Raw genomic sequence first — 25,223 nt, 5'->3', positions numbered from 1 at the left:
GTTCCTGATTTGGGGTTCAAGGTACGGTCAGGCGATTTGATTAGACTTAGCACCTCCCCTGGGGCTGTGATATGGGAACATTGAAACATCTGCACATAAACAAGCAAGAGGGGGAAAGGAGGGGTTAACCCAGGGCTGGGTGATGGCCACTAAGCGTGTCAGTGACTTCTCCAGCAATGATCATAAGCTGGAAGGCACTTTATAAGTGATACAGTATCCTATCAACCTTTTTGTATCCCATACAACACTGAAACAAAGTATCTTATGTAAGATGAGTTCAATTTATTTATTGATTGACTCAGGGTTGTGAGAAAGTTGGGATCACATCTTCTGTTTACTCATTTCTGGCATCAATTTTGTTGAATGAATGAGTAAATGAATTTCAATTAAAATAAAATTTTATTTTATGTTTATGACATAAAATAAATTTTTATGTTTATGACAATATACATGATGTTCAAATAAAAAACCATGTTCGTTTGCAACCACTGTGTAAAAATTTAAATACTTTTAAAAAGTCAAGTACTATTTTTGTTGCAGTGTTTAAGTCACTGATGTAAATGTTTCAGTTATTGGTGTTGAAACTGTGTTTTCATTTTGAAACTTCAGCCATGGATGTGTATACCACAATTTATTAGGCAATTGCTTGACTAAATGGGGACAACTTTTAGGTTTTATATTAGTGAGGGACATCAATGCTTGTTTTTAGTGACAGTGTAAGAAACTGTAAAATTTCAGAATTTGAAATTTGTTCTATAGCTACTTGTTAAATTGTAATTTTGAAAGTTACCACCTTTTTGTATACATGTTATATTTCATAATAAGGAAATAACTGAAACTATGGTATTATAACTGATAACATTTTTGGAAATTTCCTATATAATTACTTGTTAAATCATACTTTGAATGATATTAGCTTTTGCATATATGTTATATTGCACAATAAAGAAATATCTGAAACTGTGGAACTGTAACCTATAACATTCTTTGAGATTTGCTCTCTAACTACTTGTTAAACTGTACTTCAAAAGTTATTACTTTTGTGTATATGTTATATTCTACAATAAAAAACATGATTAAAAAAGAAAAAAGGCAATTAAATTCATACATTTTAAAAATAAACTTTTAATTTTTGAATAGTTTTCAATTTATAGAAAAGTTGCAAAGATAGTATGGAGAGTTCTCATATAACCCTCACCCAGTTTCAGTTTTCCTTAATGTTGTCATCTTACATTATCATGGTACACTTGTCAAAACTAAGAAACCAACATTGGTACATTATTTTACTCCAGACTTTATTCAGATCACACCAGGTTTTCTGCTAGTGTCCTTTTTCTGCCCCAGGATACAATCCAGGATACCATATTGCATTGAGTTGTCTTCTCTTTCTGCTAATGTCCTTTTTCTGCCCCAGGATGCAATCCAGGATACCATATTGCATTGAGTTGTCTTCTCTTCTTAGTCTCTTCCAGTTTGTAACAGTTTATCTTTCCTTGTCTTCCATGGCCTTGACAGTTTGGAGGAGTATTGGTTTTTGTACAATGTCTTTCAATCTGGATTTGTCTGGTGTTTTTCTCCTGATTAGACTGGGGTTATGGGTTTTTGGTAATAATATCACAGAGGTGGTGTTCCCTTCTAAGCACATTACATCCGTGTGATACCAACATGACTTGTGGTGGTGATGTTAATCTTTTTATAATGCAATTTTTTTGAGATATACACTATATATTCCATCCAAAGTATACAGTGGCTCACAGTATCATCATATAAGTTGTGCATTCATTGCCACAATGAATTTTCAAACATTTTCATTACTCCAAAAATAAAGAAAAAAATATTTAAAAAATAAAAAAGGAAACAAAAAAGAACACCCAAACCACCCCATACCCCTTATTCCTCCCTGTTATTTATATATTGTCATTATTTTATTACTCATCTACCCATATACTAGTTAAAGGGAGTGTCAGTCACCAAGTTTTCACTACCACATGGTCACATGATAAAAGCTATATAGTTACACAGTTATCATCAAGAATCAAGTCTGCTGGATTGCCCTTCAACAGATTCAGGTATTTCCTTCTAGCTATTCGAATACACTAGAAACTAAAAAGGGATATTTATATAATGCATAAGAATAACCTCCAGATTGACCGCTTGACTGTATTTGAAATCTCTCAGCCACTGAAGCTTTATTTTGTTCCATTTCTTTTCCCCCTTTTGGTCTAGAAGACTTTCTCAATCCCACCATGCCAGTCCAGGCTCATCCCTGGGAGTCATGTTCCATGTAGCGGGGAGGGTAGTGTGTTTATTTGCAGAGTTGGCTGAAAGAAAGAGGCCACATGGTGATGTTACTCTTGATCACTTGGTTAAGGTAGTGTTTGCCAGGTTTCTTCATGGTAAAGTTACTGTTTGCCCCTTTCTGTACTGTATTGTTTGGAAGCAAGTCACTGAATTGAGCCCACACTCGGAAGAGAGATTAGTCTCCCCCTTCTATAAGGAAGATTCATCTCTTCTTCCCCCATTTATTTATTTATTCGAGCATTTACTTATATCACTATGGACTCATGTATATTTATTTTATATTTTGAGTTACCCAATACCATTTTTTTATTTTGTGGCTCAAAATAACTTTGGCCATTGGGAGCACATTCAGTTTGTCTCCTGTGCCCTTTTGACATGCCCCATCCTTTTGCTGTTTTGAGCACTTCCATTTGTCATTACAAGATGTTCCAGGCTCTTGTACTTTTCCTGTCCCAGATCCAGAATCAGCTATTTCTCCAAGGAGCCCTACTTCCTTTTACAGGAGAATGGTATTTAGAAACGAAGATCTTTGCTACTGGGGTAAGACTATACATTTTAAAACAAGTTAAAGGGATTTTGTGACCTTGAGAGTACTTTACGAGTGGAAAAATGCTGGACAGATCAATTTTGTTGTTCTTGCTATTAATAGCTTCTGCTCCCAACCAGCAGCTCTGGTTTCTGTAGCCATTATCAGAAGCCTGCTTTGCTAAGGATGGAGGAAAAATCCTTTGGGATAATCAAACTCAAACTCCAAAGAAAAACAGTGAATCAACTCAAATAGACTACTTCAGGGGCATCCAAAGGCATTGTTCCCTCTTGCCTACCCATAGATAGGGATATTTCTAACCTCCCATGGCAAAAGATCTTCTCTGATTTTAGAGAATTTTCCAAGATAGTTTCTTGTTCTAAGTAGAGATTTCTCCATCTTCATGAACATACAGATCTTTGGCTTAAAGAGCTGGGCCAAAATAAAAAGAAAATCACAGCCCCAATTAGTGTCCTCTACTCCAGACCCACAGGCCTACACTGATGTGGCAGAGGGTGTGAACAAACACTAGATTTGACGTCTAATCTGACTTGTGGGTTTGGCTTCATCGCTGTGAGTCAAGGCAAATCTGCTTTGTCTCATTGAGATTACATTTTAAATATATACACCCAAACCTTTATTTTTCCCTAAATTTTTATTTTGAAAAATGTTAACTAAACCTTTAGAAAAATTCCAAGAATGATCCATTAAACACATATATACTCTTCACCTGGATTCATCAGTGGTGATCGTTTTGCCACACTGGATTATCTTGTCTGTGGGGTATGTAAGAAGCTTGGATACGCAGGCTGGATTTTCCACAGGTGTCGTGCTGTGGGATGGAGCTGCAGGTGGGAGGAGAAGGAAGGAGGAAGCCGCAGGGTTGGGGCTAGGGACTCAGGGTCTGCTTTCCTCATGGTGCATGCTCCCGTGTGGAATTCCAAGGGTCCAAGAATTTTGTATTTGAACCTGTACTTCCAGGGTGTTATGAAGGTGTACTTTTCAAAGTAGGAGGACAAGCCTATTTTATTAGTTTATTATATTAATAACTTTTAAATATTCAGATATGTACTTTGAAGACCTCCATTTGTACTCTTGCCCTAGCCCCTCCAAATGTTAGGGGACCACCTAACGCTTGAAGGGGAAGGGAAGGTACTGCTTCTCCATTAATGCCATTTATATGTAGAAACTGATTTTCTCATTATTTTACTTCCATTGGCCAAAACTGAGTTAACATTTTGAAAAAGAATAAGCAAAATGAAAGTTTAAAAGCTATTAACTGTCATATTTTGTGATTTCCTAAACCAGACAAATTATTGGGAGGCTGTATATTAAAGAAATGAAAATTTAGATGCTAAAGTATAATCACCTATTAACTGCTAAACAACATTGAACTATGCAGCTGTGACTACCATTTTCAGCTAGGACTGAACAGCACAAACATACTCAACAGAGAGAAGTCTGTTTTAGAGAGACGTATTTTTAAAATAATTACACTGAAGGTGCTCTTTACATTATGTGAGTGGAGAGACTTTACGTTTCACCAGTTTACTATAGTTTAAGTGTTTTGCATAGATTGGTGCCCCTGGCATCTGTTTTATTCTGATTCAGCCTATTTCAAGGGGTGCAAATTCAAAGGCCAAAGGTGACAGGCAGGCAATGTAGAGTGAAGAGAGCAAGGTATAAAAAAACAACTGCCAGAAGGCAATAAATATTTAATTATTTTTACTGAACTATAAGATATGTGTGCAACATAATACATGGATGTCTGATATTGGAGATTATATTTTAAATCTGAATTTAAAAATGCAAATTGGATTGCAGACGTAATTGTTATTTTTTCTTTACATTATTCATTATTATTCATTATTTCTTTTTCTGCACCAAGAATCAATGTCAGAACATAATTCTACCTTGCAACATGCAACACAGGATTCAGCCTTGTATTGTGATCTTTAGTTTTGTTGTTTTATAAGGAAAAACAGCTGTTGGAAAATGTATTTTGCACCTCTGACCATGGATGGAAACTTTACATAATGGTTTTTATATTTAAGATAACCTCTCCTGAAGTATTTGTAGAATACTGGAATTCTTACATTTCTGTATTTGTTTTTCATTTTTATATTGCCTTACTGTTCAATTATTTCTATTTGTAACTCTTCTGCTCCACTATCAGTATTAATTGAAAAAGACCCATTCAATCACACCAGTTTACTTTCAGATTTTTATCTTCTGAATTCAGTGCTCAGTTTCACAATTTGGAATATGTGGTTCAATCCATTCCTTTTATTTCTGGAAACTTATTTTGATGAATAGAATCATGATTTTGAGTAACTACTCATGATACTTGTCTGAGAAACAGTCAAAGTGTTTATATGGGTTGTTTTGTCCACCACGAAGGCCAAGTATATGATCTAATATTTGGTGGGGAGATGAGGCTGACGTTCATTGGATGACATGAACAAGTTATCTTCCTTCAGTTCCCCCAGTGCCATATCATGTAAGCCACCTAAAATTCATGTGTAGCTGACCACTGCACACTTCATCTTGCTCATCAAGTAAAGCACTGAACTTTCATTGCTTTGAATCTCAGATACTCATGTAGCTCACGCTTTTGATTACTGAGTACAAGATGTGTTCCATTTCTAATATTTTAGCAGGCTGATCTCTGGTGAATGATATAACGGATATTGAAGTTCCCTATCACTGCAAAACATTGTCATCTTGAATTTAAATTGCATAAACAAGAGCAGTGTTAACACTGGCCCCTGTAGGAGCAGCACATATATTTTATTTACTAATTTTGTCCAGGTTAATTCAACTTATCAAGACTTATGGTAGATTGAAAAAAATAGCCACAAATTCTTTCCCTTCCTGCATCCGTGTCCTTACCATGTGACTTTGCAATTCCTTCCATCAAGAAGTGGAATGTATTTCTCTACCTCTTGAACATCATCTGGCCTTGTGTCTTGCTTTGGCCAATAGCAGTGGCAGAAGCAAGGCGGTGCAAGTTGTGGGCATGGGTCTCAAGAAGCCTTGCCTGCTTCTGCTCTCACTGCTTGGAAGGCTATAACTTCCAAGCCAGGTGAACTAGACTGGGCTAGCTTACTGAAGGTTGAAAGAACGTGCAGAGAAGCCCAGTCATCTGAGCCATGCCAGATGAGATTATAATAAACCAGAAAGCCCAAGCCCAACCACAGGCTGACAGCAGGTGCATGAATGAATGCAGCAGAGATCAGCCAAGCACCACCCAGACCAGAAAAACTGTCCAGCTGAATCTAGCCCAAAGTTGCCAAGCTAGAGAATCATGAGGTAAACAAATGGTTTTTATTTTAAGCAACTAATTTTAAGGTGGTTTGTTACACAGAATTGGTAACTGATAAGACTTTTCTCAATACACTAGTAGCACCACACTCAAGTTTTAAGCCCTATCTTAGTCTTAATGATATTGAAATACATATAGTTAATCCAGGTGGCATTATTTATATTTAAATTCTTATCAACTGCTATTGAAAGATTCTAGGAATTAGCTAAAAATTTCACACACTTATCCTTTCAGTTTGAAGCCGTATTTTCAACTTCTGGAACTCCAGCCAATGTTTGATTCTCTCAAAGAAACATATTTTTCTGCCTTTAATAGACATTCTTTTATAGATTTATCCTCCATGAAAACTTTTTGTTTTTACTTAACACATAACTGCATTTTATAGTGGCAATACTTAATATATGAACACTAAAATAAAGCCCTATTTAAAGTTCAGTTCTTTATTTCTCAGTTCATTAAGTTCTTCATCTTGATCCTTTCCCTATCCTTTCATAAGTCTAACTATAATTTTTTTTCACAAAGATACCTTTATTTGTATTCAGTCAACAAAAACATTTTGCATATCTATCTAGGAATATTTATTTACATTCACAAAGAAATGATCTTCTCTTTTCTTGAAACCACAATGTCTTCTTATTCTGTCCTTTGTATTTCCACTTTTGGCAGAGACATGGGTGGGAGTCATATGCTGCTCTGTTTTAAACCTACTGTAAGTAAAACAGTTGGGCGTTTAAAATGATAAATGGCAGCTGTGACTTGGCTTCCGTGTTGGGGAGAAAATAGGGAATGGTAGAGACTGTGGCCAGCTGGAGAACACGTACTCCATTTACAGGCAGCAGCTGCGGTTCAGTTCCAGAGTGTTGTTACCACATCAAGATCTGCTGTTACCTAATTTTCCAACTTTTTAAGAGAAACTCAAAGATGGATTTTTATGTGAAATCTCCAGATTTCTAAATTGCAACTAATTTAAACAATAACTTTAAACATGTGAGTAAACTGTGCACCAAATGAAGATCCATGTAGCAGAAGTTTTGTATTTCTCTTAGGGTCAAGATATAACATGAAACAAGGTGGCTTAAATGTAGAGTAGATGAATGAATGAATGACTGAATGAATGATAGAATGATATCTTAACTGGCAAAACTTGTGAAAGGGAAGAACAAAACCATTTCACTATCCTGCCCTTTGCTTTGAGAGAGTAAGACAGGGAAATACAAGAGAAGAAAAAAAGTTCAGGAGGCCAGTGAGAAAGAGGGGCATTCGGAAGGAGATTTTATCTTTAAAAAGAAGAAAAGAAGCCCCCTTTCCCATAGCTCTCTCATGCCAGGCATGGAAATCCTCTCTTCCTTTTGCCAATAATTTATTCCTTAACGGACCAACAATTTTTGAACCCCTTTTGTAGTAACCTGTATTAGTCAGAAGTTCTCCAGAGGAACAGAACTAACATATTTGATGTATTTATATGCAAATATTAGGAAGATTTATTATGGGAATTGGCTCATGTGGCCATGACGACAGACAAGTCTGAATTCTGTAGGGCAGGCTGCAAGTTGGAAACTCAGGAAGGTGAACTTGAACTCCCCAGGAGAAGCCACAAATTGGAAACTCCAATGAAGGAGACTGAATTCTCTAGAGTTAATGGGCTAGCTGAATAGGAGATAGAAATTCTTCTTTCTGACTGCTGAAATCGTCAGATCTTGCCTTAAATCCTCCAACTGACTGGATGAGGAGATTCCTCTCATTGCTTAAGGCAATTTCCTCTGTCGATTTGTAGATGTTATCAATCAGTCTAGATGCAATTAACTGACTAATGACTTAGATCCATCTATGAAATACCCTCACAGTGACAATCAGGTCAGGGCTTGCTTGACCAAACAACTGGACACCATAAACAGTCACATTGACATATGAAATTAACCATCACATAACCCTTCTTGCATTGTATTGTCCACACATCTTAGAATGGATTATGACTGAGGAAAGTAGGTTGGCTGCTCCAAAAAGATGAAAAACATGGAGCCATCAGTTACTGGATAAAGAGTTCTGTTTCAGGAAACAGGACTGGATTTAAAGATTCTTTTTCTTTCTTCTCTCCCTTCCTCATCTATCCAGTTATTTCTGAGTATAATGGTCTCTTAAGCTCAAGGAGACATTGCTCAGATTTAGATAGCTGAAGGATTTCCTAAGTTTGTCCTCTGGTCCAGTTCTTGGCAACAGGGTAGAGTCCCTACCTTGAAGAACTTGAGAATAATTAAAAAAAAGTTATAAGAGCCCAGCATAAGTGTTGACTGCTACAGTTGAATTTAGGCTGTCTTGATTGGTGAGAGTTGAGGATGGCTCAGATTAGAAAATAGGCCAGAAGAAAATGATCCTTCTGTATCGGGGTAAATCACACCAACAAGTGTATTGTTTTAAAAAGATCACAAAACACATCTAATAAAAAATATCCCATTTCAGAGTAGAAAGCAGAAACTCAAGAAAATACATTGACTGATTAATCAAATGTCTGTGATTGGAACATATAGAATCCAGGACTCATGAGCCTTGGATTCTCTCAACATCCTCAAGTTTTCCAGACAGCGTAAGAACTGAATGTATGTGGATGTTTATGGTTGTGGGGTGTGAGGTAAGGGGGGTGGAGGCTAGATCAGGTCATGTAAAATCTTAGTTATCTCTGGGCTATGACTAGCCAGAGCTTGACACTCTAATGAAAATGTTCAGGGATAGAGGCTGTAGCATAAATAGTGCCAATGATTCGGAAATTTTTAGTGCCCTCAAACTGGTATCCGAGTTGGTCACTGACATTTCTAAGAAGCTAGGATGCAGAAATTTATAGGAAGTGAAGGTCCCAAGAATCAGATTCCTACAGGTGCTCTCTGAAATTTAAGAAGGAAAATGGAGTGTATTAGTCAGAGTTCTCCAGAGGAACAGATCCAACAGGATATATGTCTATGTGTGTATATTAAGAGATTTATTATAAAGAATTGGCTCGTGCAAACATGAGAACAGGCAAGTCTGAATTCCATAAGGCAGACCATAGGTTCAAAATGCCAATAAAGCTGAACTAGCTGGCTGGAAATTCTGGCAAGAGCCAATGTTGAAGTTAAGGCAGAAATTCTTCTTTTGACCTCTGAAATTCTCAGTTCTGTCTCTTAAGACCTCCAACTGATTGGATCCTCATCATTGCTAAGAATCTAATCCATTGCCTCATTGCTGAGAACAATCTCCTTTGTTAATTGTAGATGCAAAAAACTAATTGTAGATACAAATCCCATCTGCAGAATACCTTCACAGTAATAAGTAGGCCAGTGCTTGATCAAACAAGTAGATGCCATAACCTAGCCAAGCTGTCCTATGAAATTAATCATTACAGAAGGGTATAGGCTCAATTAGTCAGATCTTAAGATGCCCAGGTGACTGTCATTAGCAGATTTTCGTTATTTATTTATTTTAATTTTTTTACTATCTATCTAGCTAGCTACTGTTCTGGGTTCAGCACACCAATCTTATTAACACTTTGATTTCATTTTAGGTGGACTTATCTGATGTATGGTCTTGAGGAAGAGTAGTGCAACTTTCCATTTTAAAAGCCCAAGTGGAAAGATTTTTCCATACCCATCCTCTGTGAGTCAGAGGATGGACGTATGACTTAGATTCAGCCAGTCAGATCTCTCTCCCAAGATTTTGCAACTTGAGATAGTGGCACTAGGGGCCATTGCAATGAACATGTCAGTTTGCAGACCTTACATTTGTATCGCATGTCATTTGCTATGGTTGCTGCTGCTTGGGCCTCCTATAGCTCCTATTCCCATTTATTGCTAAGCCTGATCCTCTAATTTTCTGAGTTCCTGATATCCTTCCAGAACCCCTTTTTAAAAAACAGCCAGAATTGCTTTCTGTTGTTAGAACCAAAACCCCAATTAAAATATTCTTTAAGGACTGGAAGAAGAGACCTGAACCTTCTGTAGAATCTAATCCCATGGTTAGGAGGTCTATGTCTGTGCCTGTGTTTAAGACCCAGTATGGAAAAAGACAGTGACAGCAACGTTGGTAAAAGTCACTAGACATCTACCAGTAAGTGATTTTTAGACAGTCTGTAGGGCCAATACCTCCCATAAAAAATGATGACAACAATGATTCTAATATCAAATACCATTGATTTTATGCCTTCTTTGCAACAGACATTTCTTGAAAGGTTGTCTTTGAATCTTTCAACAACCCTATGAGACAGAAGCAGTTACTTCCATTTCACAGAAAAGATAACTGAAGTTCAGAGAGGTTAATAAGTTGCCCAATGTCATACAGCTGGTAAATGGCAGTCAGTTTTCCCTCCCAGTCCAGAGCTGCTTCTTTTTTTGCTCTGCCTCCTTGCCCCTCATCCAGAAATAGACAGGGTAAGAGTGGCTCCAAAAATATACCTAGTGGACCATGTCATTCATAAGTCTCTGCAGTTACTTTTCTTAACCACTGTGCCAAAAAGATGTTCTCAGAGCTGATCTTGCTTTTCTATCTCACTGGCTTAACCACCAGTGGCTGTCTGCCAGGATTATTAAGTCTGAAACACAGAGGCCAACTCTGCTGGGTGAAGTGTTTATGCTTTTACTCCAAACAGGTTCTCTTTTTCTGTGTTCCTAGATTGTCCTTTGTGCCTCTCCTTCACCTGAGGCACTTTGTCAGGTTTTTCTTTCTCCTTTTAATTTTTCTACCTCATTTTTGTCTATGACATTTTTATTTTTGTAAGAAACAGAGGCTATTTTAACCCATCATTATTATTATTATTATTCTTTTTTAGGATATTTTACCCTTTTATTTTCAGAAACACATTTCTTGTCTATGTTGCTTAAACAAGTTTCTGGCAACATTACAAGAGTCTAAAATTTCTCCTGAATCCAGAACAAAGGGGCTGATGGTGGATCACAGCGGCAGTGGGGGTGGGGACAAGAAGGACAGGAGGGGCAGTGTGTGGTGTTTGGGGACCAGGAACTCTGCAATCCTTGGCAGAGAAAGAAGGAGAAAGGCAGGTCTCTGCTGTCAGGGACAGTGCAGTGCATTGTTCTGCAAAGATAGACTCATATTTGTTCAGATTATTTCATGTTTCTCGGCATGAAATCCTTATTTTATAACTATTTGAAGTTTTTAGGACCAGGGATTCAATGGATGTGAAATTAGGGCTGATAGCTCTCTAGAATATTCTAGAAAGGGGTTCATATTGCTGAAGAAAGCTAACTTTTTTTCCTTTTAAATTGATGTCAAGTTGAAGGTTAATCTAAAAGCTGTATTAAGCAGATGCACATAAAAATATAGCATGAAATACTGAGAGCAGTCTCAATAGCTTGCTTTTCACAACCAGTTTTCTTATGCTGGTTAGAAACTACTTACACTATATTATTTTGTTTAATTAATTTATGTACACTGGTCTTATGAGGCAGAAAATAAAAATACATACGGCAACCAAGATTAAAATGTATGTAGAGAGATTAATGTGAAGGGAATAAGGTGCACTGGTAAAGCAAAGCCAGGAGTAGACTTGAAACATGAGGACACATACCAGAAAGTCCCATCCAACTGTTAAAGTGGATTGAAAGTTCAGGTCTTGGCTTTCTTGCAAGGGAAGGAGGAAAAGACAATAACAGGATCTGCTGCTCTCAGACCTTGTTCAGGCAGGAGGATTCCCTGGGTGGCAGAATCACAATTTCAGACAAAGAAAAGTTTCTGGTGTGAGTGGTTGAGTCTACATCTCCTCACAGTGCTTTCCAAATTAAGAGCTGTCTGTCACAATTAAACCCAGGATCATGGCAAAGTGTCCCCCAGTGGGACCTTGCACATGTGCTGTGTCAACCCAGTGGGCATCCCACCTTGACCCCAGGGTCACCTGAGCTCACTGTGTGCACAGCTGACCCATATGGGTCTCAGGGACACGCTCCTATCACCTGGGTCCCCTTGCCCTTGCGTCCCCTCTGCAGCCCTGGCTTTCCTGGCCGAGGCTCCTGAGGCTGTGCTGACCTCACCTCAGAGTGGAAGGGGGCAGTCTTGGGTGAGGGTGGGAGAAGCACACTGGGGAGGAGAACTGGAAAGATGCTCCAAACGGCAACCCCCGGCCCGTGAAGAAAATGCAAGGTCTAGGTCATGAGCAGGTCATGCAAACTGCATAGTCTCGTAACTCTCTAGTGTCCTCATGCAGTGCTTTCTTAGTCATTGACCTTCCCTGTAGCATCCCTGGCAGATAATTCTCCTTTTCTTTGGAACAGATGGCTGAGGGCTCCCAGGAAAGAAGAACACAGGTGGCCTCATCCAGGCCCTGATGAGCCGAGTCAGGGTCACGACATACCTGCAGGACATTCTCCAAGGTGGGTCTCCTTGGTTCCTTCATGCCGAGGACTGCACAGCTGAGGCTCCTGCGGGCTGCCCATTCTTCACCTCAGAATAGACGACAGAGGAATCCTGACAAGGAAAAGGCTTGTAAAGAGAAGGGAAGCTAATGTTTCAGTGCCCAATGCATGGAACTAGCTACTTCATTTAAGAGAGATGAGCCTTAGTAATAGAAAAGCTGGGAACTGGGACCCACCTTGCCTTCCGGAGGTGCTCCCGAGTGCGCTGCTGGGGCAGAAAAAGAAAATGACGGGCAGTGAGCAACCACGGGCCTGTGTGAGCCAGTCCTTCAGCTTCACCCCTAGGACTTCAGCCTCCCACCCAGGACAGAAAATAGACACCCATAGCAGCAGACTCTGAAAGGGACAACCATCGGCAGAAGCGAGAAGGATGCTCACCGTCAGCGCCTAGGTGGTAGTATTCACAGCTCTGCAGGGCTCTGCCATGCCTGCAGCAGACCCTTGCCTCAGCTCCAGCAAAGACACTGTCAGGGTCAGAAGCACTTGCCCAAAGCTCACTGTACCCTGTTGTCCCTAATGGATGCTCCGGACTTGGGAATAAACCACATCCAGATGCACTGGATTTGCTGAAAGAGAGGACAAGTGGTGCAAGACACTGTGGCCCAGGGCTCCACACACAGGCACTTTTGCCCACCACCTGCTCCATACCTACTCCCAAATAAGTCTCAGTAGGACCTGGGGTGTCAAGGGCACCCCCATAAGCCTCATCTCATAAGCCCTTTTTCTATGATATCCCACCCCTTCACTAACTAGCACAGCCATGGGACCCTCACCCTAAAGGAAGTACTCACTGTTTTGTACCCAGTCTCCAGTTCCTTCATTGGGGCAGTTAAATTGGAGTAGATGTGTTTCTGGGGACCTGGGCTGGGAAGGTTCCTGTAAGACACAGAGATATGTGTCAGTCCCTGGAACAGTGAATGGGGAAGAAGGGGATAAAGGCTGGTGAGGGAGCCAAGGGGCAGGCAGAGTTTCAGGGAATTCAATGCCTAGAAAGGCTCAAGGTTTGCAAAATTGGTAGCCTGATGCCTGCGGACACACCTGTACAGGGACAGTCTTGGTGAGGCCTCTCAGGGGCAATACCCGAGGCCTCGTACAACCAAAGAGAATCTAAGTTGGGGGTGTCTGAGTCAAATTCAAAGATCACCTGGTTGGAAATTTTTATCAATAGCATTTCTCTTTTTCCTTGTCTTTCAAAGGTATAGATTATATAAGTTTCTTTCTATTCTGTTGGGCTGATGTCCAAGTAAAGATGCTTAAATTTCAGTAATACTATAGTTTAATCAAAAAAAAAAATACTTGGAATTAAACAAACAGGATAGCTTTGTAGTTTCTGATATGCCTCAAAATTATGTCATCAAATCTAAAGGTGCTAAAGAGGTCAAGGTCACTAGTAGGGGCTCTGGAACTCAAATGTCACCACTGCCTATGCATTCTGCTATTGGCCAAGATAGTTCAGAAGATTCAAACTCTGATTGAAAGGAAATCTTACATGCAAAGTTTAATGTGATGCCAAGGCTAAAAAATGGGATATAATTATATGAATATGTATCAATTATAATCAATATGAGACTTTGGTATCTATTTAATGCAGTATTTCTTTTCTGTACCCATAAGTGTTGTAAAATATCATTTTAAATCTACATCATCTTTGTAGGGATTCTGAAGCCAGACTGCTGGGTTCAGAACTAGACTTTGCCACTTGTTAGCTTTGTGACCTTAGCTAAGTTACTTACCCTCTCTGTGCTTAATTTCCTCATATGTAAACAATACTCTATGCAATCAGTTAATATATGTAAAGTACTTAGACCAGTGCCTGGCACATAGTAAGAGCTATATTAAGCCTTAAGTATTATCATTAAGATTTGTAGTATTTCATTATTATTTATGGAAGCAGAGTTAGGTGGACTGTCAGCAAAGGCTTCTAGGAAACAGTGACATTTGAACTGAAATTTGAAGGAGAAGTAGGAGTTAGGGATAGAGGTTAGGGAGTGGCAGAAGGGGGTGTACCTGGAGGGAAAAATACATGCTCAGTCCCAGAAAAAGGGGGACAGTGTGGAGCATGGCATATTTAAATTTCTATTGTTGAGTCATTCCCCAAGTTCTTCATTTTGAGTGCTAAATAAACCAGGAGAATCCCAGCATTCTTAGTACATAGTCCGTGCACAATAAATGCTGAACAAACAAACCTACAAATAAATATGGGTAGACGCAGAGGCCTCACTTGTGGGAGCGGGCACCAGCACCCACTCCTGCAAAGCATAGAATTAGTGTCAGTCAAGGGAGAACTGTCTCTCAGGCTGCATTTGGCATGAAAGGAGTTCACTCACTTCCCATGCTGCTGTGGGACATGTCCTGGTCTGGCAGATCCTTGCTGAGAGGTGTACAGACCCGATGAGTATCTCTACACTCATGTGAGAGCAGCCATGTGCCTGAGAGGTTTGTACCTAAGTCTGTCCCACAGTGTCTCTCACTCCTGGCACAAAGCCTGGCATAGAGTTGGTGCTCAATGTAAGTTTGTGGAATGGATAAAAAATGTAAAAACATGTAAATCTGTCTTTCCAAGGGCAAGCAGCAGGTGCTTTACACTTGGAAAATTTAGTGATCTGGTTGCTGACTGTGTAACCAAATGAGTCACTTTGCTTCTGTAGACCTTGGTTTTTCTTGTGCAATAGGGCGTGAGCTCTGGAGCCACACTGCCTTAGCCAGTTACTAGCTGGGTAACTTTAAGTAAGTTACTCAACCTCTCTGTACCTCTGTTTCTGTAACTGTGAAATGGGTACCACGACAACAATTAAATGAGGATTCAATTAGCAAATGTATGTGTGCCAGTTTGCATATATTATGTACCCCAGAAAAGCCATAGTCTTTAATGCAATCTTGTGGGGGCAGATTGATTAGTCTGTTGATTAGGGTGAAAATGTTTGATTAAATTATTTCCATGGAGATGTGGACCCTGCCCATTCAGGGTGGGTCTTAATTAAATCACTGGAGTCCTATAAAAGCATCTGAGAGAGACCTTTGGAGAGACACTTGCTGACACTTAGAGATGCTTGGAGACATTTGGAGGTAGCCCAGAGTTTGCTCCGGAGAAGCAAAGAAAGGATCCCAACAGAGTCCTTCAGCACAGGAGCTGAAGAAGCTAAGAGAGACAAGCCCAGAGACATTTTGGAGAAAGCCATTTTGAAACACAACCCGGGAGCAAAGGACCAGCAGATGCCAGCCACATGTCTTTCCAGCTGTTCCAGATGCCATTGGCCGTTCTTCAGTGAAGGTATCCTCTTGTTGATGCCTTGGTTTGAACATTTTTATGGCCTTAGAACTGGAAATTTGCAGCTTAATAAATCCCCTTTACAAAAGCCAATTCGTTTCTGGTATTTTGCGTAATGGCAGCATTAGCAAACTGGAACAGCATGCTAAGTGGAAATAACAGTATTTGGCACATGCCAAACACTCAAAATTTGCTAGTTATTGTTACTGTTAGTTTTACTACATGAATGTTCCCAAACCTGCCTATGCATTTGAATTACCCAGGGAACATTGATAAATACACATCCTTGAGCATTATTTCCAGAAATTCAAATTCAATAAGTTTGGGGTAGATGGGATTTATTTTTCAGTCTATGGATGGTTCTGGTGTGTAGCCAGATTTATTGCATGATTATATGATCCAGGGCCATTGTGTTGCACAGCTTTGTGGGGGACACTATGTAACTTACAATGTGAACATTGTACAATGTGGAGTTGTGCATGGCATGGTTTTCATGGCTCCTTCCAAGTTTTAAGAGCCTGTGATTCCATCCTGTATCCACTGGGCAAAGCTCAGTGCAATCCCATAGTATAAATTCAGAACATACTTGCTGTTTTAAAAGTAACTGACCCACAGTTTTGAATTCTTTTGGATTTTAATAATTTGGTCATCATTTATTTGCTTTGCATAGGTAAAATATAGCTCCATCCAGAAGGTTTAAAAGATGAATATTTAATTGGAACGGCCATGAACTATAATGGACACCTTCAGCAGAGATGAGCTCCACCCTGCTGGAACGTAAACTCTTCTTTCCTCTGTCCTCCAAGTCAGTCACTTGAAAACTCTCCAAAACCCTCATTTCTTCAGGGCTGTCAGAATCCAGAACCTGCCTCACATGTTTGGTGTGCAGTGGGCTCTCTTTTGTCCCTCTGGTTAGTGTCTTCCTGGTGTATGACGCTTTGCTCTAGAGGCCTTCTGCAATCTCTTTTAACACAGGGCATTTTAATTGTCTCCTTTTGTGACTATGGGATAATTGGTGAAAGCTGGGATCCTTTTCCTTTCCCCATTCTTATATATATTTTAACCTAATTCTGGCACTTGCCCCAATGTGAAGCTGCTGGAAATCGGGGCGAGCACATGGGATGTAAGTGGTATCCTTGGCTAATCCGTACATTAAAAGCAATACATCATAATATTTAAAGAACATTTTAGAAGGTAAGAGAATTAGACCTCCTAAAGAGAAACATCAAAAACCTCTCTTAGGTTTAACTGCTAGCTTTCTCTGCTCCCTCCCTCCCTTCCTTCCTTTTTCTTTCTCTATCTCTCTTTTCATGTAAGGATTGAAAAAAGTGATGGGAGGAGGCTAAATTGGGAAACAGTTGTTATTTTATTGTGGAAAAAGGACCTAGCTTACATAAATTTTGTGACAAGTGAACTTCTTGGAGTTGAGGTAGCGATATCTGCTATTTCCAGCTGCTTGCTGGCTTTAAGTGTCCAATGCAGTCTTCTTTCTTTGGGAAAGCACCCTTCATCTATTAGATGGCTATTGTGCTCAGCCGCCGTCCTCCTTGAGACCCTCGCCACTTTCCTTGAGACCCCCACACGAGACATTTGGATCCTGAGCTAAGTTAAAGATGAGGCAGGCTTGGGGCTGCCAGCACCATCCTGCTACCAAGAGGAACAAGCTTGCCTGTGTACAAATACAAACTGATGCAAGGAAGCCTGTGGTTTACTTCCATCCATATATGTTTCCCTTGGCCTGATTCTCTAGTCGCACTCCATTGTTCCTAATTGTAAGTGTTTTTGTCATAAGCTTTCTCAAGTCCTTCATAGAATGGGTTGGGGGTATAAATAAATAAGTAAATAAAGTAGCAAACTTTACATAATATAATTCTGGGTCTCGTATTATCATCATAGTGTCTCTATGAAACAAAAAAGAAGAGGCATCAATATCCCCATTTTCAAAGAAAGAAAATGAGGCATAGAGAGTGTATTTATCAGTAGATTTTTTAAAGTCTCCCACCCAAGTGGTAGAACTGTGACTAGGAGTCGTCTCCTTACTTCCAGTCTGAAGACTTTTCTATTACATTATATATGATTACATATAATTGCATATTATGTATAATACATATTATAGTAGGGGGCATATTATGTATATTACATTATAATACAATGTATAAGTATAATATACACATTAATTATGCTATATAATACTTAGAATACTCAGAATATTTCTTTTAAAATCTAGCTCCCTGTTGTATTTCTCTTGCTTATGCATCTTTCATGTAGATTACATTTGTATTTGATTGCTATTTTGATAAAAAAATTCTATTGAATTTTTGAAGAAAAAACTTAACTATGCAATTGTAGGTTAGATACTTTCAGTCTCACTTGAACCCACATATGTAAAATGCTTTCTCGAAGGGTTGAATTACTTGAACTGATGGTTTCACCCACTAGGTGAAAGCTTCCCGAGAGCCTGTATGCCACCAGCCTCATAAAACCAATATTTTGGGTGATAACCAATGGCAGAGCAACAAAGAGTAAAAGAAGAAATTACAAACCTAACTTCCCCTGGAACCACAAGTAAATGAGCAGAGTGGCGGCTGCCAGGAAACCGAGCGGCCCCCCAGTCATCCTGCAGCCAGAAGGCAGCTCTTGTCCTCTGTAGCCTTGGAGGAGAGTGCCCCATGAGTAAGCCTCAGATGGAAGGGATTGGGCTAGAGTCCTACAGACACCGCCAGGGGAGGGGGCTGTGAGCTGTCTTGGGGGAGCTGGTTTCCAGTAAGTTTTGCTCTGCTTTGAAATGGTTATGTGGATGTTGTTTTTTGCTTAATGATCTGTAGTGTAGTTTGCAACTTTAAGGCTAATGTGAAGAAGAGAGAGGCAGCCAGCGACTAAGTTTCATGATCTGCAATCCCCATTTTCCTTACAAGTCCCTGATAAAACCCCTGTCTTGACCAATCATAACCAAATGTTCTTGCACAGACTGGCACCTTGGAGTCTGTGGGGTTGAATTGTGTACTGTTTGGACATATTCTTGGTCTTGGTCTGCATTCTGGCGGGTTTGGATCCATTCTAAATAAGATCTCTTCAAGATGTTACGTCAGGCAAAATGTGGCCTCACTGAATCAGGTTGGGCGTTGATTCAGATTACTGAAATCCTTTAGAAGCAGAGTGAAAGTCAGGCAGACAAACCACAGGGAGCAGCTATAAGCTGGAAGTCAATAGAAAGCAGAAGACAGAAGATGCTGCTATCTGCATTGCCATGTGATGGAAAAGCCAAGGACCAAAGATTGCTGGCAGCCAGCCCCCAAACTCCACAGTCTTCTGGGGAAAGCAGCCCCTGGCTGATGCCTCAATTTTGGAATTCTAGCCTGAAAACCATGAGCCAGTACATTCCCATTGTTTAAGCCAACCCATTGAATTGTATTTGTTTTAGCAACTGGGAAACTAAAACAGAGTCTGTCTCCTGGAAGGGACCGAAGCCTGCCTACGGTCCGCAGCCCAAGCTCAGCCAACCACCTGAGATGTTGAGTGGCACCACCTCACTGGGCTGGGCCCCCAGGCCATTGATGGCCTCACAGGAGCAGTTTCCAGAATGTTCTGCAGTCAGGGGAAGACTGAAGGAAGCTCCTCCTCCAGAGGGGGTGAGCTATTTTCCAGGGTGACATCCTCATGATAAAACTGCTACAGGATTAGGTGGGAGCCTCTCTGGGCCTCACAAGGAAGCTCCACCAAGTCTCCCATCACAGCCTGGGCCTGGGAGCCCTGAGGGTGAGGACAGAGCGAGACATGGGAACTCTACAGCTCATGACCTACCCCTCATCCACTCAGCATAATAACATCCCCAATCACTCTCAAATCTCACTGTCCCCACATTCCAGATTTAAACTTTAGAGGAGCACTGTCCGATAGAACTTTCTGAAATGATGAAAATGTTCTTCATCTGTGCTGTCCAAGAAGTTAGCTTCTGTCCACATGTGACTATTGATCATTTGAAACACAGCTAGTGTGAATGTAGAGAATTTTGAATTTTAATTAATTAGAATTTAAGTTAAATAGCCACATGTGACTAGCGGCTACTATATTGGACAGTGCAGCTGTGGAGGCATTCACTCCCGAGCTGTGATGGATTCTAGGAAGACTTTCTCTGGCCTGTTGACTGCAACAGGTTTTATTTCAACTTTTTCATCTTACTATTTTCTTATTTTCTCCACCATAACCAAACACATAGCACCCCTAAAGCAGTTATAATTTTTACCTTTGTCAGAAAGGATTAGCTCTTCATAGCCACCTTAAAATGTCCTCATGACCTTACGGGATCTCGAAGCCCAATTTGAGAAACTCTGGCTGAGCTGAGGGAGGGTGGAACTCACCTCTCACACTGATATTTACTCTCCCACTGAAGGCGCGACCGTGGCCATTGTCAGCTGCACAGGCATATACCCTGGCATCAGTCTCCCTGGTTACAGAGATCTCCAGCTCTGCTCTCTGGGAACATTGTGATTTCCTCTCCAGGCTTTCCTTCATGCTCTCCCTGTGCCAGGAGAAGGTGGTGCTCCCTGTGCCTTCAGCCACGGAGCAGACCAGGACCAGCCTCTCTCCTTTGACCACCTGTGCCCCTGGGGGCTGGGTCTCCAAGAGCACTCCAGACACAGGGACTCCTGCGTGAGCATGAGATAGCAGGTGAGGGCCTGGCTCGGGGAAACATCAGGGCTGATGAGAATGGTGTCTCCCTGTAAGTGACAGCAGATAGAGCTGGAGAAATTTAGAGCAAGCCCTTTGCAGGGCGAGAATTGAGGATGATGGTGGTCCATTCTGAATATATTTCTGTGGGGAGGCAAGACCCTTACCTCCCAGCCTTCAGTCATATGAGCTTCAAATTCTTGTCTGTATGCTCACTTCAGGAGCTCTGATTCCTTCCCCCAAGGGTCTAGGGTGGGTGACACTAGGGAAAGATACTGGGATTCATACCTGGTGACTCAGTGGGTAAAAGTCTTGGGTTGAGATCTAGGGAGGATACTGGAAAGTATTATCCTTCCTTTGAAGTGACATCACGTAAGATGGAGAGTTGCTTTCTCTCTGAAAAAGACTAGCTCAAGCTGACTGCCCCCACCCACCACCCACCCCTGCTTCAATGTGATCTTTTGTGGGTGCTCCAATCCACATGGATCTGTCTGTTCTCTTAATCTCTATTGTGTTAATTTGGTTCTAGGCTTTTCTCTAGCTGACCCTCACCTTCTTCCCTGTGGAGATTATTTATTATATACCTTTGTGTCCTCATAGCTTCTGTAGCCTAATTCTCTATCATAATATCTTATTTTATAATTAGAAAGAATAAGTTTAGAGGGATGTGAAGGACATCCTGAAGTCTTGACTTTCTTGCATTCCCTTCATGACTATTCCAGTCCCAATGCACTAGCAGTAAGGAGAGGAGCTCAGGATAGCATCTCTGGAACAAACCCCCATTGACAGAAGAAGCGTATGGATAAAAAGAAACTGAGGCCCCTGTGATGCCCCTGCTCTACTCCTCCTTATTCCAGACCCACTCTTCCCCTTCACCCAAACTCACTATGCACTTGAATTTAGGATTTCTGGCTCTGTTTCCAGACACAGGAAGTCACTGTCTGTGCCTCACACCAGTAAGACTCTGAGTCTTTGCTCCACCTGGTGGGGATCTGGAGCATCAGGGACCTGCTCCAGGCTGATCTCAGGGCTGGTCATCGGGCCTTTGGGGAGAGACCCAGGTCTCACAGATCAGGGTCATTGAGCTTCCCTCTATGGGCTGGAGGGAGCTGGCTATCAGCACAGGATGTGGAAATAGCTCTAGAGAGAAGGGCAGTGAAACTCAGATCTCCTGGAGAGAAGCAGCTGCGTTCTCAGCATGAGCAAACAGGCCTTATAGATTTAACCTGTGTCCATAGAATTACCACCCATCTCCCTGGTATGACTGATTCACCACTGTCTCTATCTATGTCTTTCCAAGGGACCCTGTTGAGCTGATGAGTATATTCTCTGACTTCCCCGTCTCCTGCTGGGTCTTGTTTGCCTCCAACCCTATTACACCTGGAGTGTAGCCATTACCTTGAACTTCAGTCCTTACAGGGTTTGAAGTTCTTTTCCATAAAGATGCATAATGTTTCCCAGAAGTAGTGAGGCTATAGAAGCCATTATAATTGGAGACTGCTTTTGGCATGATGAGGCTTGAGTTTCCTGTAAATGCACAAAATTTTTTTTTCTGATCCATATAGTAAGTAATTTCATCTACTTCCTCTTCCTCCCTTCTCCAGCAGCTCAGAATCACTCTCTCACCTTCAAAGATAGAGTGTGGCACCTGGAGAATCAGCCAGTCTGCAACAGACACAGGGCCCTCAGGTCACTCCTGGATTCCCCCCCACATGCCTGTTGATATCTTGCACCTACTTTCCCCACAATACCCACAAGCTCATAGCTTCCCCAAAGTCAGTATGCTTTTCCCATCACCCAGAAGTGGGTGATTTATGAAGTCTGGCTTGAAGTCTCACCTGAAGAGGCTACCAAGTTTAAAGTGTCGCTGAGGCTTGAGGTCAGGGTCCGGCATTGGTACTCTCAAGTATTTGTAATTTGAATAGTATTTGAATCATCATTTGGAATCCATCCTCCCTCGTAAGTCCACTGTGCTCTCTCTGTTCTGGAGAAGGTGGCTTCTTTGCATGTCAGTGTCATCACCTCGCCTTTGAAGATGGTGGTCTATGGAGGATGGAAGAGGAGCACAGCTTTTTGATTGGGCAACTGATGGAAGGAAACTGATATCAATCAAGCTCCTCTGGGCACCAGGTACGGGGTTAGATTCTTTACATGAATTCATTGAATCTTCACAACTACCCATGGAATCATTTGCATCATGCCTAATTTTTAAAAGATCAAGTGAAGTTCTGACCATTTTGCCCATGGTCCCGGAGCTAGAATGTAATAAGGATAGGATTTACATCTCATTGTATCTTAATTTTAGGAGCATATGCCTTCTACTAAACTATGCTTTCAGCTTGAGCAAATAAGGGAAAGAGAATTTAAGGTTGGAAAGCTGCCAAAATCTTCATCCCTTCTTGGGCGTGGCCAGGAACCACGGAGTACACATTGCCTAAAATGGCTCAGAACCAATGAGCAAATATCTGAGACAGAATGCTCCTCCTCCAACACCCAGAACAGCTTCTGACTCTTGCTCAAACTGGCAGTTAAGGAGTTGAAACAGGTTCAGTATCAAATACTGAATCTGTTATGTAAAGAAATGACAAGAGTTATTTGAAGCTGGATGAAAGATTTGGGTATAAGATAGGTTCAGCAAATATTTTTTTTTAGAGCTGCCTTTCTGCTCTCTGTATGGACTTCCAGCTGGGGACCTCCAAGGGACTGTACTGCACTTGTGACCAGGTGAACAGACTGCCCCAGTGCCTGCCCTTCCCTTGTAGGGTGTGCCCTCCCTCCTTTTGCAGAAGGCATCAGAAATTAAACTCTTGAGCCAGGCAGAGCGGGAAGGTGTCAGAAACAGTGAGGTGGGCAGGGCTAGAGCGAGTGGGCCTAGGGGAATGGGGCAGCTGTTGGGCTGAAGGGTTGGTACAGGCTCCCCCAGTTTCTTTGCTGGTCACTATTACTCCAAGGCCATGAAGAAGAAACAGAGGGTAATTTACAGGACTCTCCTGTGCTGGAACAGCAAGAGAGAGAGAGAGAGAGATCAGAGATTAGCATAGCTGCACACTCACACCTTCCCCCTCCTTCTGTGCCTTTTCTTTGCTGCTCCACTCAAGTAACTGATGGACTCTTCTCCACTTCATCATCAGGATGTATTGGCTACACAGCACTTTTCTTTGTTGGTCCCAGACGCTGACAAGGAATATCACAGAGACAGAGAAGGACAGTGGAGAGGGAAGTGCAGCCCTTCCCTTTCCTTGGCGCCTCGTCTCCCTCAACTGCTGTCTGGTTTGGCTTCAGTGTCTAGAAGAGTGTTTTAGCAGAAGCCTGATCTCACCAAGGCCTTACTTGGGTGACTGTCCCTTTGCAAGGACATTCAGTGGAGGCAACTTCCTCATTCATTCATTTATTCAGTAAACATTTGGTGAATACTTACCATGCCAGGAATAAGGCTAGGTTTTGGAGATACCAAAAATAAAACACTGCGCCTGCCCTCCTGACACTTACTTACTAATGGAGGAGATACTACATTAGTAAACAATTGCCATGTAATGTGGTAGGTCTATGCCAAGTGGGAAACAGAGAGAATTGTAAAAGGACAGAAGAGGATATCATACCTCTCTCTTCACTAAAGAAGAAAAGACTAGTTATGGAGCTTGTGATATAACAGGGATGAATCAGAGTCTAGATGTTAAGACTATTATGATAATTAAAGTTGGGACTCTTTTTTACATCATTTTTCAAATATTTTAAATATTGTATTTTAAAAGTGAAATAGTTCATGCATATTCTCAATTTCATAGGTCATCTGGTTTCACTATTTCCTATTTTTCTTGTATTTGTATGATTTTAACCTGGTTTGAATGAAGCTAGGATACAGTTTAGTATTCTGCGTTTATTTACTCAATATTATTGTAATAACTACAATTAACATCATTATGTATATTGTCTTCTCCAGGTTTACTCATTTATATTAGATTCCTGGAACTAGAATTGGTGAGTCAAAATATATAGTATGTCATTTTATGTTTACTGTCTCTCCAAATGTGTTTTATTATTTCCACTGTCAGTGGCAAGTTATGACTGTGCCAGTCTCATCCAATCTCCCCATACTAAGTATTTAAGATTTAGCCTTTTTGGATTGTTGCAGATTTAATGACTGAATTGCATTCTACGGTTTTTTTAATGCAATTTTATTGAGATATATTCACATACCATACAATCCATCCAAAGTATACAATCAATGACTTGCAGTATTATCCCATATTTTTTGCAGTCATCACCACAATTTTAGAAAATTTTCATCACTCCAAAAAAAGAAATAAAAATAAAAAAGAAAACCCAAAACATCCTATACTTCTTATACCCCCTACTTTTGACCCCTAGGATTGATATACACCTCAATGTTTTAATCTGCATTTCTTGAATGGATTTGCTCATTCACACAAGAAATACTTATTGAACATTTAATCCCAAGTAAACAATCAGTGGTTCTTGGTATAATCACATAGTTATGCACTTACCACCACAATCTATATGTGGACTTTTCCATTTCTTCTGCAAGAAAAGAGGAAGAGTAGAAAAAAGAAAAAAAAGATGAATAAAAATAAAATAAAAATAAATATAAAATATTTATTTTTATTTTTATAATAAAGAACTTCACTAACAAGAATCTCACACCCCTCCCTTATAGATACCCAGCCTTGGTACACTGCCCCATCACAATCAGTGGAGGCATACTACATTGTTACTGCCAACTACAGA

At 40.7% G+C, this 25,223-nt stretch overlaps 1 pseudogene; it reads right to left on the bottom strand.

Annotated features, from left to right (window-relative positions):
* Positions 1-19,281: 19,281 nt before the first annotated feature.
* LOC119512704 lies at positions 19,282-22,371 on the bottom strand (annotated as a pseudogene).
* Between the last annotated feature and the right edge of the window lie 2,852 nt (positions 22,372-25,223).

This window comes from Choloepus didactylus, chromosome 2 (genome assembly GCF_015220235.1).
Source record: "Choloepus didactylus isolate mChoDid1 chromosome 2, mChoDid1.pri, whole genome shotgun sequence".
Classification (NCBI taxonomy): Eukaryota; Metazoa; Chordata; class Mammalia; order Pilosa; family Megalonychidae; genus Choloepus; species Choloepus didactylus.
The sequence above is the reverse complement of the archived record's forward strand: the minus strand, read 5'-3'. Positions and strand labels throughout refer to the sequence as shown.